Here is a 20,016-nt window from a genome sequence, read left to right on the forward strand (position 1 = left end):
TGGCATTTGTAGCACTTAGATTAGCATAATCATAATGTCCAAGTAAAGATTCAAACTATAACCTAAAGGTACGTTATGGTTGTCAGAATCAGTGCATATAAGAGGATCACAGTCTAGGGAGACAGTTTATCTGCACGTTTGTCTACACAAATCACAGGGTTTGTGTCTTTAGTCCTGCAAACAGATATAATAATAATAATAATGCATTGAACTTATATAGCGCTTTTCAAGACACCCAAAGACGCTTTCACACACTCTCACATTCACACACTACTAGTGATGGTAAGCTGCTTGTAGCCACAGCAGCCCTGGGGAGGTCTGACAGAGGCGAGGCTGCCATTTGGCGCCGTCGGCCCCTCTGACCACCACTAACACAGGTAAGTTGGGTGAAGTGTCTTGCCCAAGTACACAACAGCAGGATACCCCTGGCGGGAGCTGGAATCGACCCCAGATGAAGGACCCCAGATGACTCCTAGTGTTATAAAGTCAGAGGGGGGAGGGGCTGCATTGCCACTGATGTCTTTTACCCTCTGATCATGAGGCAACCCGCTCTACCACCTGAGCTACTGCTGCCCCACCAGGGGCCACCAGTTTGTTTAATAAACCCGGATATAAATTGTTGTTGCCTGTGAATGCTCTTTATTGATCCTTAGTATTTGTAAAACGCTGCTTTTTTTTTCCTTTTCTTTTTTTTTTCCGGAACTGCGCTGCTCTGGGTGGCTGCATGTTGGAGTAGCTCTGTTGACTATATGTAAGTTTTGCCTTTTCTTGGGCATTTTTTCTTCTAGTTTCTCAAGAAAAACTGTTTTGTTTTTTTCTTTGGACATTTTGCTTTTCTGTTTCTGGTGCTGTGAAGCTTGGAGGATTTTTACTGCTATATTTTAGCTTTTTTCACTTTTTGAACATTTGTTATGATGCGTAACCATGGCAACAAGCTGGTTTACAATCGGGAGCAGCTGATTAACATTGGGAAGGCTGAAATAATACCTCAACTGAAGCCACAAACCCCAAATAAGCTAAAACGCAAGAAGCGTGGGTGCAGAGCGGGAGCAAAACGGAGACAGAGAAAGAGGAAATTCAAACCATCTCTTCCATCGATCATAATGGGCAATGTGAGATCACTGGCCAACAAGATGGAGGAACTCCAAGCCCTTTCAAGGACTCAGCCAGAGTTTCGGCAGTTTCGAAACCGCTGGAGGAGATAATGCAAAGAAGGATTCTCCAGAGAATCAAGAAAATGATGGACAACCCTGAGCATTCTCTTCACAAGACTGTCCGACAACGGAAGAGTGTCTTCAGTCAGAGGCTTCTTCAGTTTGGCTGCAACACTGACCGCTACTGGAGATCCTTCCTGCCAACAGCCATTGTAATATACAACAACTCTTTGATGACTTGATTATTATTATTATTATTCTGAGCTACTACAGCAATCAATTTCCCTGTGGGATTAATAAAGTACTTTTGAATTGAATTGAATTGAATTGAATACAAAGAGATGGTTACAAAAAAATTCCTGCCATCTTGGAAGAACTCTTGTCAGAACCACCTTTGAGATTTATACGGATACAATTTTATTTTTAAAAATGTCGTAACACTGAGTTTGTGTTTCTTAGTTATTCTTGAAAAAGTGTTTAGAAGCTTAAGGGTACATAAGGTAAGAATGACATCTTGTGGCCAAAATAGAGTACTGCAGTCCAACTTTTAAAACAACATAACCCTCTCTGAGTGACTCTCTCCCTTCCATTCTGCGAGTTTCACTGCGGTTGCCAGTTATGAATCAGCGGTAGAAGATTCTAGATGACGTGTGAAGACGAGTCATACCCAGTAAGTTGATAAATAGATAAAAAACATTTTACTATAATATCAAGTTGCTGATTATTGAAAAAGCTGCTTGAGTTACTTTTGGAACCGAATATTTCTTTCTTATTCACAGTTAGCATTGTTAGCTCAACGTTAGCTCACGTTAAACTTTAGCCTTCTGATATTAGAGTAAAACAGAAAAGATGCCGTAGCTTCTTAGGGGTACAAGAAATAACTTCTGGGTCGCTCCTGTTATTGGTTCTGGTTTTCTGCTGCTTTTTGAAAGGCAGTGACAAATCACAAATGCTGACGCAGAAGCAAGCCACGTTTGCCAGCACAGACTTGGCAACCCGCAGGATCACAGATTGTAAACAAAGTGTGTTTCTCAATGTCAAGGAACATTGCCTTGATGTCTTGGCCCCGCCCCGGTTGCTTAGGAGATACGTCATCAGGAGCCGCCAACAGGTGTTCCAATCGGTTCCAATGTTCATGTTCTACCGAGGAGTGTGTTCTCAGTTTGTTAGCCGTTTAGCTAGCTGATCGAGGATACACGGGAGGTGTCTTGTAGCCTAGCCTTGGTCAAAAATGACCCAGAATACACCGCAGTATTTTCAAAAAGACGGCAGATCAGAAGCTAGAAGCTACTAGGGGGACAATTTTCAAGTTTAAAAGTAAGTCAGCTAATTTAAAATGTTTTTTTTATCCAAAGAAGTTATCTGTGGTTGGTTAGTTGCTTGGTAGTTGCAGCTTCGGTGGCTAGCGGGTAGTAACTCGCTTATATTTTTAACTTAACAAATGTATACACAATTTAAAAAGTAAAAGGCTCATTATATAGTTATATTGAATCTAATACATATAAAATATAACGTTATCTCCCGTGTCACGTGACGTTACGTGACCGCCGTGGAAGCCGCGGTCACGTGATGCAATCCTGTTCCATTTAACTGTTTTCTTTGACCAAGGAAGGACAGTGTCCTCATAAGCAAGGCGCCTGACCTCGCAAGACATCACCTCACAAGGCAAGGCGCCTTGACATTGAGAAACACCCAAAGACTATGTCCCTCCAGCCGGCTAAGAACGAAACCTGTCTAGATGTAACCATCCTTTCAAACAGATTGAGACATTAGACAGTTTTGTGATTATTTAATTGTAGGATTTTTACTTATTTTAACTTTAAAGTAGAAGTTCTGCTTACATGTAGCTTTTCTGCTATCATTGGCTGCAAGTGACCATAGAATTCTATGTAAATAACTGATGTGAACTGAATGAACTGCTATGAATTTATAGAGATTTTTGATGTTTTAAGATGACGGTTTTCCACTTTGTTTTTGGCTGTGTTGTGACTAGTAGTTAGCATGTTAATCTGGTTACAACGATTATTTTAAACTTTTTTAACTTGATATTGTCTATGGAGCTATCGATAAAAGATAGTAACCTTACTTCAAAATATCTGAGATGTTCGTAAGACATGCTTGACTCCAGAACGTAAAACGAGTCCCGTTTTGACTTTTTTTATTTTACCTGTGACTGGAATCTTCTTATAAAATGTTGTTGTCTTCGTCTTCCTCCACTTATCCGGGTCCGGGTCGCGGGGGCAGCATCCGAACTAGGGAGCTCCAGAAAGTCCTCTCCCCGGCCACCTCCACCGGTTCCTCCATCAGGACCCCAAGGCGTTCCCGGACCAGATTGGAGATGTAACCTCTCCAACGTGTCCTGGGTCGACCCGGGTGCCTCCTGCCGGCAGGACATGCCCGAAACACCTCCCCAGGGAGGCGTCCAGGAGGCATCCTGACCAGATGCCCAAACCACCTCAACTGATTCCTTTCGATCTGGAGGAGCAGCGGTTCTACTCCGAGTCCCTCCCGAATGTCTGAGCTCCTCACCCTATCTCTAAGGCTGAGCCCGACCACCTTCGGCCGCTTGTATCCGCGATCTCGTTCTTTCGGTCATTACCCAAAGCTCATGACCATAGGTGAGGATTGGGACGTAGATCAACCGGTAAATCGAGAGCCTGGCTTTCTGGCTCAGCTCCCTCTTCACCACGACAGATCGGCTCAGCGTCCGCATCACTGCAGACGCCGAACCAATCCACCTGTCGATCTCCCGATCCCTCCTATCCTCACTCGTGAACAAGACCCCGAGATACTTAAACTCCTCCACTTGAGGTAGGACCTCTCTACCGACCGGGAGTTGGCAAGCCACCCTTTTCCAGGTCGAGAACCGTGGTCTCAGATTTGGAGGTGCTGATCCTCATCCCAGCCGCTTCACACTCGGCCGCAAACCTTCCCAGCAGGAGCTGAAGGTCAGAGCTGGATGAAGCTAGGAGGACCACATCATCCGCAAACAGCAGAGACGAGATTCTCCTGCCACCATACTCGACACACTCCACACCACGGCCGTGCCTAGAAATTCTGTCCATAAAGGTAATGAACAGAACCGGAGACAAAGGGCAGCCCTCACCAGGAACAGGTCCGCAGCTATGCGGACCAAACTCACGCTTATAAAATGTCTTGACTCTAATTGTTCTCATTGTGCTGGAGGTCGTTCTGATAACGTTCAAAACTTCTGCTGAGATGTTTGGTTCTCCAAACATGAGTGTGTGATTGTGTTACCAAGGAGAAAGGGAAGAGGAGGGGTGAAGAGGTTCTCAGCTGGAGGCGGGGGGTTTCCCACCAGGACCTGCAGTCATATCTCAGTCAGGTGGACGTTTTCACAAACACACCTGCAACTGTAAGCTCTCACCCCCAATCCAATGTAAGAGAGAGAGAGAGAGAGAGAGAGAGAGAGAGAGAGAGAGAGAGAGAGAGAGAGAGAGAGAGAGAGAGAGAGGTCCATTAATCAACCCTAACCCAGTCACAGAAACACTGCGTGTGTGTGTGTGTGTGTGTGTGTGTGTGTGTGTGTGTGTGTGTGTGTGTGTGTGTGTGTGTGTGTGTGTGTGTGTGTGTGTGTGTGTGTGTCAGACAGGCCATAGCTGTATGTGTCTGCGCTATTCGAACGGTTGTCAATAACGTTGTGTGTAACTATTACCAAGTATGAACCCACACACACACATACACACACACACACACACACATACACACACACACACACACACACACACACACACACACACACACACACACAGACACTGTCCTAAGTTGGCCATTTTGATCATGAATGAGCACAGAAGGCCTTCTATGTTAAACAAGAGAGTGAGAAATGACAGCACTCCCTCAGATATTTAAGATCTTTTCAGAAGATCCGGTGAAGGTCGCAGCACCCTGAACTAATCTGCTATTGAACAATGATGCCATTTCATTTCATGCGATTTTCTCAGTTTTTTCTTCATGAATGAAAAAGCTTCAGAGGTTAACTCGATGCAGCGTAGCTGAACTTCCTCCACCTCCACGCCTCTCTGGTCATCTTTTCCAGATGAACAACACCGATCTACTCAGTTTGTGTTCCGTAGAGCGATGTCCCACACATCACCGTCGGGAGGGGAGACGATTGACCCTCGATTAGTCACAGGGATAGTTTCTCTCCGGCACGTGTCTCTGGGATCATTCTGGATTATTTAAACCTAAAGGACCGAGTCGTCAGTCATCATCACCCCCTCAAGCCTCCAGCTCGAATGCTCACTCGATCTCAGGTTTCCAAATACCAGAAGCAAGAATGTGTTTGAAACATAATAAAATTAAAACCAGCGCATTCCCGTGAGGGTTTTTATTTTATCATGTGGGATTTAAAAAGAGCAGAATAGAGAAAAATACAGAAAAGAAACAAGAAATTCCAAAAGTCCAGAATCTTAGATTAAAGCCTTTTAAAGCAGCAATCCGGAGCTTTCCCGGTTAAAGAATTCCTTATATTTACTTAGAAATCTGTGTGGCGGACTTCCACGTTTACTGATTTCCATTGCATATAAATATATACATATGCATAAATACATGTCCCATTGTTCATTCCTGATAGCGCACGGACCGTTTCAGCCTGTTCACTGGCCGGCGTGAAGAGGGTCAGATGTGTGAGAGCTGGCAGCCCTGCCCTAGTGAGGAAAAACCTCTCAGAAAATGAATGAAGGGGGGAAAAAAGCACTACGTAAGTTTTGCATCAGCATTGCAAATGTTTTACAGAGTTTTCTTTTAATGAAACCAATCAAGAGAAAAAGCTTGATGGTGATCAAAACCACAGTTGCAGAGATTCCAGATAAAGTTGTCATCAAAGTGTGACAAGTGTTGTTGAAGTTACTCATAAATAAGAACAATTCAAAACTTTTAATGATTCTTTAAAAAGTTAAAAAAATCACTAGTGACTAGTGATGTGACGTTCGCGAATGAATCAAATCTTTTGAACGTGTTTTCAAAGTGAGCGATGAGAGCCGAGTCCCTGTAGAGCAGGGGTGGGCAATCCCAGTCCTCGAGGGCCGCTGTCCAGCAGGTTTTACTTGTTTCTCTGCTTAAACACACCTGGTTTGAATCTACTAGTGATTAACAGGCTGCTGCAGAGCCTGATGAGCTGCTGAACAGGTGATTCATCCAGGAATCAGGTGTGTTGGGGCAGGTAAACAACTAAAACCTGCTGGATAGCGGCCCTCGAGGACCAGGATTGCCCACCCCTGCTGTAGAGAGTCTTTCACCTTGTCTTCTGGTAAAAAAAAAACTCCCCGGAAGTCAGTAAAGCGCACCCGCTCAAGCCCCACCCACCGCTGTGACAGACTTTGGAGGAACACTACCCAACACCGTGTGTCCTCACGGACACCGGAGGAATACGTTGCTCTGAACTCATTCGCTACCAATGACGACTAAAGTCTTCATTTGCATTTTTTTACTGTTTGGCCATCGGAGCGAGTCTCCGCACCGTGAAAATAAACATCTCAGCTCTAAAGACGATCTTCATCCGCATACGTCACACGTCACGTGATCAGGAAGCAGAAAACCCATGTGTTAGGTAGGGATGGGTACCTTTGACATTTGAATCGATCCGGTACTAATTACCGGTACTTACGAATCGATACCGGTACTTAACGGTACCAATTTTCGATACTTTTGAGTGTTTATTATTTTAATTCTCTTTAAATATATATTTTTCTCAATATATAACAATATTTGATAAATATCACGATAAATAACATACAACTGTTTGTATTTTAACATTGCCCTTGTAGTTTTATAAGCTGATAATTAAACTGAAGCAAACATCTTTACTGTGAACTAAATTTACTGTGTATCTTCATTCCTTTTGCCATCTTTTTTCATTTGATTTTTCCTACTGGGAAGTTAGAATTTCCGAGGAGAAAGCGAACGCACCATTAGCTGATAACAATGGTAGCAATGGAAGCTAACATATCAAGCTAACGATATCTTAAACAGTTTATTTAGCTGCTGGAGCAGATTAAAACGATGCCTCACACTTAGATCGTCACTGGTTTCGTCTTCACCCGTCACATTTAGTAAAGTGAAGCCAAACTTTAGAGCGCGTTCATGTTGTTCTAGTTGGAAATTCGGAGTTCCGAGGAGAAAGCGAACGCACCGTTAGCGAAACGGAAGCTAACATATCAAGCTAATTATATTTACCTACCGGAGCAGATTAAGATGAGGATGTCTCACTTAGATAGTTGTCGCTGGTTTCATCATCATCCAGTTACCCATCACATTTAGTAAAGTGGACCCAAGCTTTAGCGTGCGTTCTTTCTACCATACTGCTCTGTTTACAACTGGTTCACAGCAAGCGACGACATAACGCTCTTGCGCATGCGCAGCTGTCTTGGCAAGTTCTCGTTTTGATGGACGGGTACCGAAACGAGGCACCGTTTGAAATGACGTGAATCGGTGCTCGGTCGGTACTGTGGAATTCGGTCGGTACCTTAAAAAGTACCGAATTCGGTACCCATCCCTAGTGTTAGGTGATCATTTTGGGCCGCTGCTGTAAAAAAAATTAGGCGTAAACCGGAAAAGCTTCTGCCGATCACAATTCAACAACGGATTATGAAAGAACGGATAACGCTCGAAACGCACGGATTCTTCCTGATGTAAGAGGTGAGTCTCCGCTTTGCTTTGGTTGTTTTGGCGTCGACATCATCCTAGCGCGCAACGTTCTGTCACCCTTAAAAAAACAGTAAAAACGGTGAGAAACGCTGGCAGCGAATAAGTTAATGATTCTTAAAAAAGTTTAAAAATCACTAGTGACTAGTGATGTGACGTTCGCGAACAACTCAAATATTTTGAACGGGTTTTCAAAGTGAACGACGAGAGCCGAGTCCCTGTAGAGAGTCGTTCATCTTGTTTTCCAGTAACAAACGTCCCCGGAAGTCGGTAAAGCGCACCCGCTCGAGCCCCACCCACCGCTGTGACGGACGTTGGAGAAACGCTACCCAACACCGTACGTCCTCAGGGACATCGGAAGAATACGTTGCTCTTAATAACCCCCACCACCACCACCCCCACTCCCCCACCCCGCTCTCTTGGATTCCCTTCGTTCAAAGGAGCCAGTCTAAACAACCGACTAATGAATGGCTCCCATGAAAGAGCCGTGAATCCCATCACTACTAATGACTCTAGTTTCGGATGGATGAATTTTTACTTGCACATCATTTATTCCTACTTTCACAAGTTAAAATCTGTAAAATGCAAATTTTATACATTTGAAGGTCATTCTTGACTTTTTCTGAGAGAATTCTTTCATTTCTACATGTGAAAAGGAAATATTACAGTGATATCAGTTTCTTGCCTCATACTAAAGGTGTGTACTGTATACTGAGTACATTCCCAGCCAGGAATGAGCAGAAAGCAGCAGAAAACGTCCGTGCCTCGGAAACGAGTTGGTCTGTCAGCAGCAGCTAACAAGTGAGTTTGAAAGAAGGTTAACGACAGTCGAGAATTACTGGAATGTACACCGTTGAAACAAAGAGAGGGAGGTGGAGCTATCTGGGAAGGACTGGGAGACACATGCTGGGGAATTTAAGTTAAAGCAACTGATAAAATATGTGTGAGATAAGAAATGAACAGGGCTCTGCTATTAGAGGGTATAAAACCCGAGGTAGGGTTGAGTAATCTGGACCAGAGCCAACACCAGTTCTCCCTTTGGTGTCGCAAGTGAGGATAATCTAGGATGTAACACACACACACATTGGTACAATAGATACTATTATTGGTGCACATTTACATAAACTTTAAAATAAGATTTGAAAATTTTTTCCCCAATTGGTTGATAAGATCTTGCATGATGATACTTTTGTGTATGTGTAGAAGAAAAAAGGGGTGTAACGTGGAATGAGATGCCACAAGGAACCAATATTCCCCCTGGTGGCTGGCTGCAGTATATGTTTTAAGCCACGCCCCTTCCATGTAAATTAATAGGAAACTTTCCAGAATAAAACAAAAGCTCCTCAAAACATTTTATTACCAGGTGTTGACTTTCTGATTGACACTGTTCTTACCTTGCTGCTGCATGTCCAGATATTTCTGTGTATAGTATGTTAGCTACAATTAGATATTTGGACCATGACCACATGCGTGTAGAGAGTAAGTGGTGGAGTATGATGGATCCTGGTAGAGTCAGATTTTGGCATCTCACCAAATTTTGCTCAGTAGTTGGTAAAGCTCTTATTGTTCACTCACTTTATCACCTTTTCTCTAACAAATCTGAGTCCAGCTCTGTGGAATTAAAGCTCTGACGTTCCTGTTTCAGGATGAAGACGGATGTGCAGGATTTGGAGTCTTACTCATTATTTTTCCTGATATTTGGACGTCTCGCCTCTGATTGGCTAACAGCAACACGACTCTACCACTGACTGTTTGTTGTGCAACACTGATGTTTTATCTCCACAGATAACACTAACCTGAAGAAGGCCTGCTGTATGGTGGAGTTGCTAATTCTAACAGTTAGCTTCTACTAGCCGAGGCGTGCTCTGCTCTCTCCTGGATGCTAAATCAAAAATAGCCTGCCCGCTGTGAGCCAACCTGGGCAAATCCATCCACACCTCCCTGGGCTTCCACTCGTAATGCACTTTTGTATTTAGCAACAGAACACCCCTGGTGTTTGCGGCTTAATAATATTAGAAAAGGAGAAACAGCGGCTGCTACCACTTCAACTTTAGGACAAACCAGAGTCCCAAAAAAGAAAATCACCATTTGAAGTTACGGACAACAAAAGATGTTTGGACGTAAAGAATGATGACTGGTGTTTAGCAGAAGTGTGGACTGAGTCACATGACTTGGACTCGAGTCAGACTCGAGTCGTTATTTTTATGACCTCTGACTTGACTTGATAAAATCTATAAAGACTAAGGAATTGACCCGGACTTGAACGCCAATGACTTGCGACTTGAATCGACTTGCATCTGTTGACTTGGTGATGGCTTGAGCATATTTGATATTTTAGCACAAAAGTGGCGCGACATGGACAAAGATCATAACTCATTCTTCGTTCTGGGTTTGATCTTGTTCTGCTAAATGCATCAGCACTTTGTTTATAATCAGTTGCACTTTCTGCTTGTTTGAGCAAGTAAATGAAGCTTTAAGAAGCTCTATTTATGGAGTTTATTAATTATCATTGTCATTAAATTGAAGTTGGACAGATGACTTGATTATGACTTGAAAATTCAAAGTTAAGGACTTGGACTTGACTTGGACTTCCACATCATTGACTTTGGACTCGACTTGTACTTGGTTGTCTTTGACTTGGACTTGACTCGAGACTTGACTGGAAATACTTGTGACTTACTTGTAACTTGCAAAGCAGCGACTTGGTCACACCTCTGCTGTTTAGCACAATCCTGTTTCCTCTGACAATGTGAGTTTTTGTCTCCGGCAGGAACGTCTAAAGCAGGGATTCCCAAAGTGTGGTGCGCGCACCCCCAAGGGTGCGCGAGCTGCCGCTAGGGGGTGCACAAGGTGAAAAGTGTAATGGCTGCGGAGCTCAGAGAAGTCTGTCATATGTCACCATTAGCGTAGAAACTCATTTGTGGGTGGGCCAAAGAAAAAGTAAGTGGGCCCAATAAATGTAATTGAAAACAAGTATATTTTTGCGCGCGTGTCCTCCACATGTGCCCTAGATTCATAATAACAATGCACCGAGCTTCAGCACTCTGGCCTGCGCACGCCGATATGTTCTGTATTTGATCATTTTTAACGGTGTTGGAGGAATCTGAAGGTGGCGAGTCATTCTGGCAGATTGTAATTAGCACCCTGTCTCATGCAGGTGTTCTGACGTTGTAAACCTCACACACAGAGCATTGTGGATGTAACTAAATAACAAGAAATGATTCCCATTCAGGCTATTGACAGCGCGCTGAAGATCTGAAGTTCAGAGTGCGTCTGTCAGAGGTCAGACGCGTTCCAGCGGAACCACGGCTCACGGGTGCACATGTGAGCACATCTGGGCTGGGCAGAAGTCATTTTACAACATTGGTTTAAATAGCGCCAATAACGAGACGCGGTGACTTGAGCGGCTGTGCCGCGCGCACACACGCACACACACACACACACACACACACACACACACACACACACAGATTCAATAAGCGCGCACGCTGCTTTAACTCCAGCGCTGTCAGACTGAAGGCAGAAATGCACGCTGCCTCCACCGTGATAAAAACTTTTAAGAGGTTATTTTTCATTCAAGGTCAAATTAAGATATTAGCTTCTGGGATGAGTCGGGTCCGCTCCAGCCAGTGACTCCTCATGAACCTGACCACATCTCATGTTACTGCAGCATTTGTTATTCCAGTCAGCGTGGCAGCGGATGGCAGATTCAGATTGTAAAAGAAACATACAACAATAAAATACAGAGTCACAATAAAACGTAAATACACTAAAAGCTTGATCATTGAATAAAAGCTAAATGATAGAAGAAGGTCTTCAGTACCGACTTAAATCGACCCAGTTCTGGGGCCTGTCGAACACTGAAGCTTGGTTTATGCTTGACGCATTCACTTTCCGTTTGGTGGTGCGGCTCGCGGATGGAACGCGCTTCACAACTTGCAGCGTTTATGGTTCATGCGGCTTGTCTCTGCGGTGAGCCAATATTCTCCCAAACTGTAGGGGGAAGCATGGAGCTCTATGGCATGCATCCAACACTACACCATAGTGGAAGTAGAAATCACTGTTTACAACATGGCATTCCAGCATTTTTTAACAGCGTCCTCGTCTTTTCCGACAGTGCAGGCTATTTCTCTCCAAGAATTATTAACAACATGTTGATCACAATGATCTCTGAGAGCTGAATCATACAAATGTCTGTATTTACGAACCTCTACCATACTAGTTCTTGCCAGTCCACCATGTTTTTCTGCGTCTGACCGTCCACGTGGTTAGAAAATTTCCTAGGTGCACGGTGCGGACATTTTGGGCCGTGCGGAGGCGCGGTGGATGGGCGTGGTTGTTAAAATTAAGCAATATCGCCGCATGGAGCCGTGTGGACCTCGCGGATGCGTCAAGCATAAACCAACCCTAAGGAGGAGAGCATTCCAGAGTTTAGGAGCAGCGAACGCAAAGGCCCGCTCTCCACGAGATTTATGCCTCATTTTTGGGACACACAAACGCAGATGATCTGCAGATCTCAGGTTTCTGGTTGGAGGCTTTATCAGTTCTGAAAAATAAGACGGGGCTTGACCATTCAGAATGTTGTGGACAAAGGTCAAAACCTTAAATTGGATGTGGTATTTAACAGGCAGCCAGTGCAAGCGTGCAAGGACGGGTGAAATGTGACAGCATCTCAAGGTGTTTGTCAGGAACCTAGCCACCGCATTTTGCACTCTCTGTAGACGCTCGATTGCTGAGATGCTGACACCAACAAGTAGTGCGTTGGCATAGTCTAAACGTGTGGTTACAAAGGCGTGAACAACAGACTCCAGCTGAGGTCATTTGACTATTGACTTTAAGAGATGCAACATAGTTGAAAAAAGCAGGACCGGACTATAGAGTTAATTTGTGAACTCATTAACAGATCAGAGACAAGTTTCACTCACAGACTGGATACACAGGATTTAAGATTTAAAAACGGTAGAGGGTAGTCACCAGGTGCATGCTTTGGATTTATTGGATTAAAAAGAATGACGTCGGTCTTGTTTTCATTAAGGCAAAGGAAGTTCTCCGACAGCCAACCTTTAACTGCAGTAATACAGTCGACAAGGAGACGTGTTGAGTCAGGTTTACTTAAAGCCAGATAAATCTGGCAATTGTCCGCGTAACGGTGATAACTTATTCCAAGGTTTGACAGAATCATCCCCAATGGCAATAAGTAAATCGAGAATAGGAGTGGCCCTAGAATCAAACCCTGAGGGACACCCCAGCGAAGTGGAGTGGATGGAGAGGAAAAGCTGTCAATGTGAACACTAAATTGTCTATCTGACAAATATGATCTGAACCAATGAAGTGGGATCCCTGTTACCCCCAAACTCATCTCCAACCTCCGAAGTAGGAAGTTATGGTCCACTGTGTCGAAGACAGCAGAGAGGTCCAGGAGTAACAGAAGGACATGGGAACCAGAATCAGTTGCCACCAGGATATCATTTAATACACAAAGATGTGCAGTTTCTGTGCTGTGGTGAGGTCTAAAGCCAGACTGAAAGTGATCGAGGAGGCTATGATCTCCTAAGTAACTGGAAAGTTGAGTGTGGACTACTTTCTCAATAATGTTGGATAAAAACGAGAGTTTGGAAATCGGACGATAATTAGAAAAGTCAGTATGATCCAGGCCAGTTTTTTTCAGTGAAGGATGTTCAACTGCATTCTTAAAGGAGGATGGAAACACTCCAGTCAAAATGCTGTTGTTGATGATTTCCAGAATAAATGGCGCCAGCACAGGAAGGGCCCCAACTAGTAGTTTGGGTGGGAGGGGGTCCTCTGGTGAGCCAGAGGGTTTCATGGACCTGACCAGCTCCTCCAGATCATGAAGAGACAACAGTGTAAAATTAGAAAATTGACTTAGACAGACTGGTTCCTCAATGGTGGGCTGACTCAATGGCAAGATGCTTGACCTAATATTCTGAATTTTAAGCTGAAAAGAGTTCATAAACTCAGTACAAAAGGACGTCATTGGCACTGAGGGTGTAGTTGCATCTTTTAAAGAGAGAACCGAATTAATGGTACTAAATAGTTTACATTGATCACCAAGATGTGTTGTGATTATATTACTAAAGAAGTTTTTTCTGGCTGTTCTCACCGCTTTCTGAAACAAAAATAGAGAATCTTTCAACATTTGTAAGGAAATTTCTAAATTGTCCTTTTTCCATTTGCATTCATGAGATCTGCACTGGCGTCGAAGAGCTCGAGTGTTGTCATTAAGCCAGGGATTCGATTTTTCTCCGGCTTAAGAGGAGCAGCAGAGCTAAGAGCAGCCGAGCACACAGTATTGAAGGTGGTCACCATATCATCTACTTCCATGAATTTAGACCTGGGTAAAACGGTTGGAAAGCCATCAGCCAAACCAGATGATGACAGAGTGAGAGATCGCGAAATACACCTGACGTAATGACGTGCTTGATGTCTTACAGTGGGCGGTGTAAAATCACAAATACTGAAAATAATTGGAAAATGATCTGAAAAACAAACTGGGTTCACTGAAAGATCAGAAACTGAAATTCAAATAGATAAAACTAAGTCCAGGATGTGAGAGCGATCATGGGTAGACTCCTTAGCCAGTTGCTGGAGGCCAAAAGAGTCCAAAATGTCCATGAACTCCCTCACCAAAGGCTTTGCAGGACAACAAATGTGAAAATTAAAACCGCCAAGGATAATCACTCTATCATATTTCGGAAGAAACTCTGCTAAGATGTCAGAAAATTCATTTAAAAAGTTTGAATTGTACTTTGGTGGGCGGTAACAAAGTAAGAGCAGCACTGGGGAGCTAAAATCCAGCTCAAAAAGTGATAATTCAAAGCTACTAGGAGTCACAGAGGCCGAGAGTTGTTTCAGGTGGAGGGTAGAATCAAACAAAGTTAGTAGACCCCCACCACGACCGGAAAGTCTAGGCACGTTGAGCACTGAGCAGTCCGAAGGACAAAGTTCTGAGAGAGCAGCCGACTCACCAGGCGCGACCCAAGACTCCGTCATGCAGAACAGGTTTAGCTTGTGATCGACGAAGTAATCCTTTAAAACGGCTGTCTTATTTCCGATTGAACGTACGTTCTGGAGAGCAACCCTAAGGAGTGGTGCGGGCTCCGAGCAGATTGATTGGAAGGACGGGGCAGCATCGTCCAGCATTGGGTAGCTCAGGTTAGCAGAGTTAACACCGTCACCACACCACCGCCTCCGGACACGCCCGACGCGCCGGCCTGCACAGACTGGAATCCATTTGCCGATGTCCCTGGAAGAGAAGGATGAGGGAATCCATGGATGATCCAAAAGCTGCAGCGGGTCCGATCTCCAAGGCCGGTACGCAGAAGTGGCCCTAAGCCTTGTTCGGTGCACAACTCGCTTGCCCCGTCTGCGACGTCTCCTTCGCAGCCACGCTGGAGACTGTGGGCGGAGGAGGAATGCTGGGACCGCAGCAAACAGAGGGATGAAAGTTTTCCCAAACCTACTGCCTCGGAGATCTACGGAACTCAATGGCTGACGAAGATCCAGAAGGGCGAGTCGATCATAGGTAATACTCAAACTAGAAACCACCAGCAGACAGCTTGGAACAGAAAAAACAACGAAGTAAGCAGGAAGAGTAGACGGCAGGCCAAAATCACAGACGCCATCTTGATTCACCTAGCATTTAAATTACCAAAGACCCAATTAACAAGATTCGTTTATTCCCATAAAAATTTTGTGAAATTCTAGTTAGTGTTCAGCATTTTCTGTGTACGATGCTGACATAAGCTGAACCGTACACATTCAATTGGTAGCGAAAGGGGCTATTTTTAGATGAGCACATTAGCTGGTTAAGCTAGTGGGAGGCTTGCGCCATGGGGAAGTGCAAGTTTAATGGTAACTGGATGGCTAATCCCATGTTCGCGACGTGGTTAGCACCGGTTCCAGGCAATAGGTGGAAATTATAGCTTAAAATTTATTTCAAAAGTAGCTTAAATTTTGTCAAAAGGTTTTGAAAAGTCTTAAACGTTGCTCCCTTCAACCTGCAGATACCCTGTTGTTCTGCAGATTCACTAAAGCAGGTTTAACATCTGTCCTGAGGTTAATGAGACATTTTCTAGCTGGAAGACAAACGAAAATAGATGCAGGTGTCTAACTATGCCTACATTTAAATTGTAGTAATGCCTTATTATCACCCGTCCCTTGGCGATGCTGCTGGTAATTATTCTCCTGTGGAACCAGCTCCCAGCTTTAGTCCATGAGGCAGACACCTTGTCTACTTTTAAGACTAGGTTTAAAACATTTTTATTTGATAGGGCCTATGGTTAAAATCTGATGTTAGCTTAGATCTGGACAAGTGGGGGAGTAGAGGGAGGTGGAGTGTACAGTCGGTAAAGACGGCTCTCCCTTGTCCTGCCTCCAACATGCCTACATCTAAAAGGCTAGGTTATCCAGAGTTATAGCTGTGCTGCTATAGGCTTAGATTGTTGGAGGATACACTGACCACTTTTCACACTCTACTGCTTTCTTCTACAATCTGGTCTTTAACTGTATTATTTCCTGCTATGTCAGCAGTTATCTTCATTTTTTCTCTAAGTGTTTTTCTCCCCAGAAGAAGTTACGGTGATGTTCTGCTGAGCTGTGGTGGCCTCATGGAGGGGGCCATCGTCTAGCACACTGCTGCTAACCACTTAAACATTCTCCCTCTCCTGATAATAACTTTTTGTCTCCTTGACATTGAATGTGCTACTACTAGTTTATCTGTTTAATTATAGATTCACTAGGATAAATACAATAAAGTTTATCTCTCACCAAATAGAATATTTACTAAGCAATCACGGTGTAACCATGGACACATTACTTGGTGTGTGTGTGTGTGTGCGTGCGTGCGTGCGTGCGTGTGTGTGTGTGTGTGTGTGTGTGTGTGTGTGTGTGCTCTGTCTTCTCGATCCCCAGTGAGTCGTGGAGGATGGCTGCTTATACTGAGCCAGGATCCTCTGGAGGTTTCTTCCTGTTAAAAGGGAGTTTTCCTCTCCACTGTCGCTAAATGCTTGCTTAGTATGAGGATTGCTGTAAAGACTGTGACACTAGTCAGTGACTTGATGCAATTTGCTGGGTTCCTTATATAGGAAACATTATTTCTGATTGGCTTAATGAACTGACCTGAATTGGAATGTTTATTATGTGAAGGGACTTGAGACGACTCTTGTCGTGATTTGGCGCTATATAAATAAACTTGAATTGAATCACAAAAACAAGCTAACAAACTTGCACACGTGCCACCATGCTTCATGTGGTCTGTCATTAGTGTCATAAAAGAGTCCGAAATGAGCAGCAACTTCAGATAATATTGATTCCACACTGTTTTAAATCAAAAACAGGTGATAATAACTGGATTATTGTTTGTGACTGATCACAATAAAGCCTGATCACTTATTTTACTTCTTTAATTCTGTCTGTTGTCTTCACCAAACGCCGTGTTGAACGCTCTACAATCCCATAAATCAGTCATTTGTGCTGGATGAGCACTGGCTGACGGTTAGACTGTGTAGACACTCACAGATGGAGTGAAGATGGACCACACCAGGCTGCGGAGCATAAACACCTCCATGAGGAATGCCTGGTTGTGTTCACCAACATTCTTCTACCAGCCTTCCCTCCCCATCCTGCCTCGCAGGGACTCCACTCAGCCCAGCCTAATGAAAACCACGGCGCTGCTGTGTAATTAATAACACAGATGCATGTGCTGCCTCTCTAAAGTGGATCTAGTTTTGTCATATTGTTTATATTTTCACTTTCAGGATGAAAAAATGAGCCGCCAGATTCTATTTGTCAGATTATTGCAATTGAATTTGAAACAACTGACTTTTACAATTTCAGGAAAAAGTAAATGTTAAGATACGAGCCGCCATGTAGTTCACGTTTCAGGGCTGGATCTCTTCCGTCCATCCATTATTGTCCTCTTATCCAGGTTGGGGTCACAGGGGGCAGCAGCCTAAGCAGAGAGGCCCAGACCTCTCTACCCCCAGCCACTTGGAGCCACTTGGGACAGCTCCTCCGGGGGTATCCCAAGGCGTTCCCTGGCCAGCCGAGCCTAATATTCAAGTTAATCTAATACAAGGGAGCTAATCTGAGATTTTTGGCTGTAATCTATAAAACCTGCTGCCAATCATAGTCACGTAAAAGTGCCAAGGCCTAATGCAGAATGGTTAAACTGTGTTTCACGTCCTTTAAAATGCCGTTTTAGCCATTATAAAGAGTCAAACGCCAGCTCGGATTCAGAGGACGACGGGGCAGAAACACAGGTGTATTTGCAACCATGGATGTAATTTTCACTTTAGAAGTGGGGGGGACACCGGGGTGGGGGTGGGGGGAGTGGGGGTGGGGGCGGTGGGGTGGGGTGGGGGGGTATCTTTACAGTATGCTCTAATGGGAAACAGGCTTTTCCGCTTGGTCCTAGAGCTCAACCAGTGTCAATTTAATATAGCATAATATTGTTTTTGGATGATAAAAAGTGCAGGGGTCAAAACTTGACTTTGGAAAAAGTGGGGGGGACATGTCCCCCCTGCCCCCCCCTCCCCCCCCCCCCCCCCCCAAATTACGTCCATGTTTGCAACGCTCCAGCTAAACCTGGATTCATGAACTGTCCACATTTTTATTGCGTGAAGCCCGCCGAGCCTCCTCCCAGTTATTCCTGTTTACAAGGTCACTTCCTGATGATGCTGTGTGTGTGTGTGTGTGTGTGTGACACGGTTCGTCATCTGTTATTCCTCTCAGAAATCACGCTGTGGGTGGGGGTGTGCTCATCAGAGCCACAATGTGGGGACAGGAAGTGATTCTGTATGAGGACAAAATGTAGATCTATAAACCTTTAATTACATCAGGACTTAGAGAAGGGATTCAGGTGAATTTACGTCACCAGGAAGTGGACATCATTCCGGATAATCCCTTCCAGAAACTGCGTGATGGTCTTTTAGCTCGTGTACTTAGGTCATGCTGTTCAAGCTATCGCTTTATGATTTTTCAAGTCACAGTTTGGTCGAACGGACTTCATTTCTCCATGCAGCGGCTGTCCATTGTGTGGGAGGTCACATCCTGACACAGCCAACTGGACATTGCTTCCTAAAATTCAAAATATTCTATGTGTTATAAAATTAGCATCTGGGGCCATGATGGGGGGAAGAGAGAGGGAAGTAGCGGTGTTTCCCCCTTTGGCGTAATTTCAAGAAGATGCTAGTGGATCATGTGTGGCGGGAGAGCAAACAAAAACACCAAAGTCTTTGTTTCTAGTCATTTCTGAGGATGCAGAATGGAGGTAAAAGCCGAGAAAAAGTTCCTCCAGGCTATGCTGAAGCGTCAACATGAAGCGAGGATGTTTGTCGGGAAGTAAAGGATCTTTTTTTTCGAGCTCCTTTTCCTGGAACAGTTTTCTTTTCAACAACATAAAAAGGGAGAGCACCTATAAGGAAGAAAATAAACATCCTCAGAATCTATTCTTCACCAAATGAAAGTAACGAAACGAGTGGTTCTGGCCCGGACCATGCTGAACACACACACCGCCACAGGTAGTTACACTCTTGCCATGGGGGACTGTAGATCATTTTACTAATTATAGAATAAAGTATGTGCATGAGGCTGTAAAAAGACAAATCTCAGAGAAAAGCGATTAAATAAAGACTTATTGGACCCACATTGAAAATAATATAATTTTTTTCCAACATATTAATTCATAAATTAAGTCATAACAATTCTACGGCTGATACAAAACATGTTTATGAAGTTCTTTGCACTAAATCCCGATCATCTAAACATATGTCAGCTGTTTTATTCTTGACATTTTCAGTACCTTCCAGAATGAGCCGTGTCAGGGCTCTGTCACTTTAAGAAAACAAGCTGGAGCCGGCCACGCCCACCCATACCCACTCAGGCTGCTATGAGCCGAGAAGCTCCGATACCCAGGAGGGACTCGTGGCTGACCCGCTGCTCCTCTGACAGCAGCTCTGTCTTGCACGTGTGCAGTGCTTTTGTTCTGCTTTGCCAGTTTGTGACATCACAAACGGGGACTTTTTGAAACAGCTTGTTTTAGGCACATAATCCCTAAAACAAAAAAATGCATACATGGATTTTTTTTCCCCAATTTTGGGCCGTTTCTCATAATGTGTACCTGTCTGAACTTGTGTACTCACGTACTTGTGTACTTTGATGTTGGCCAAAGTACTGT

Source organism: Nothobranchius furzeri, chromosome 12, assembly GCF_043380555.1.
Source record: "Nothobranchius furzeri strain GRZ-AD chromosome 12, NfurGRZ-RIMD1, whole genome shotgun sequence".
NCBI lineage: Eukaryota > Metazoa > Chordata > Actinopteri > Cyprinodontiformes > Nothobranchiidae > Nothobranchius > Nothobranchius furzeri.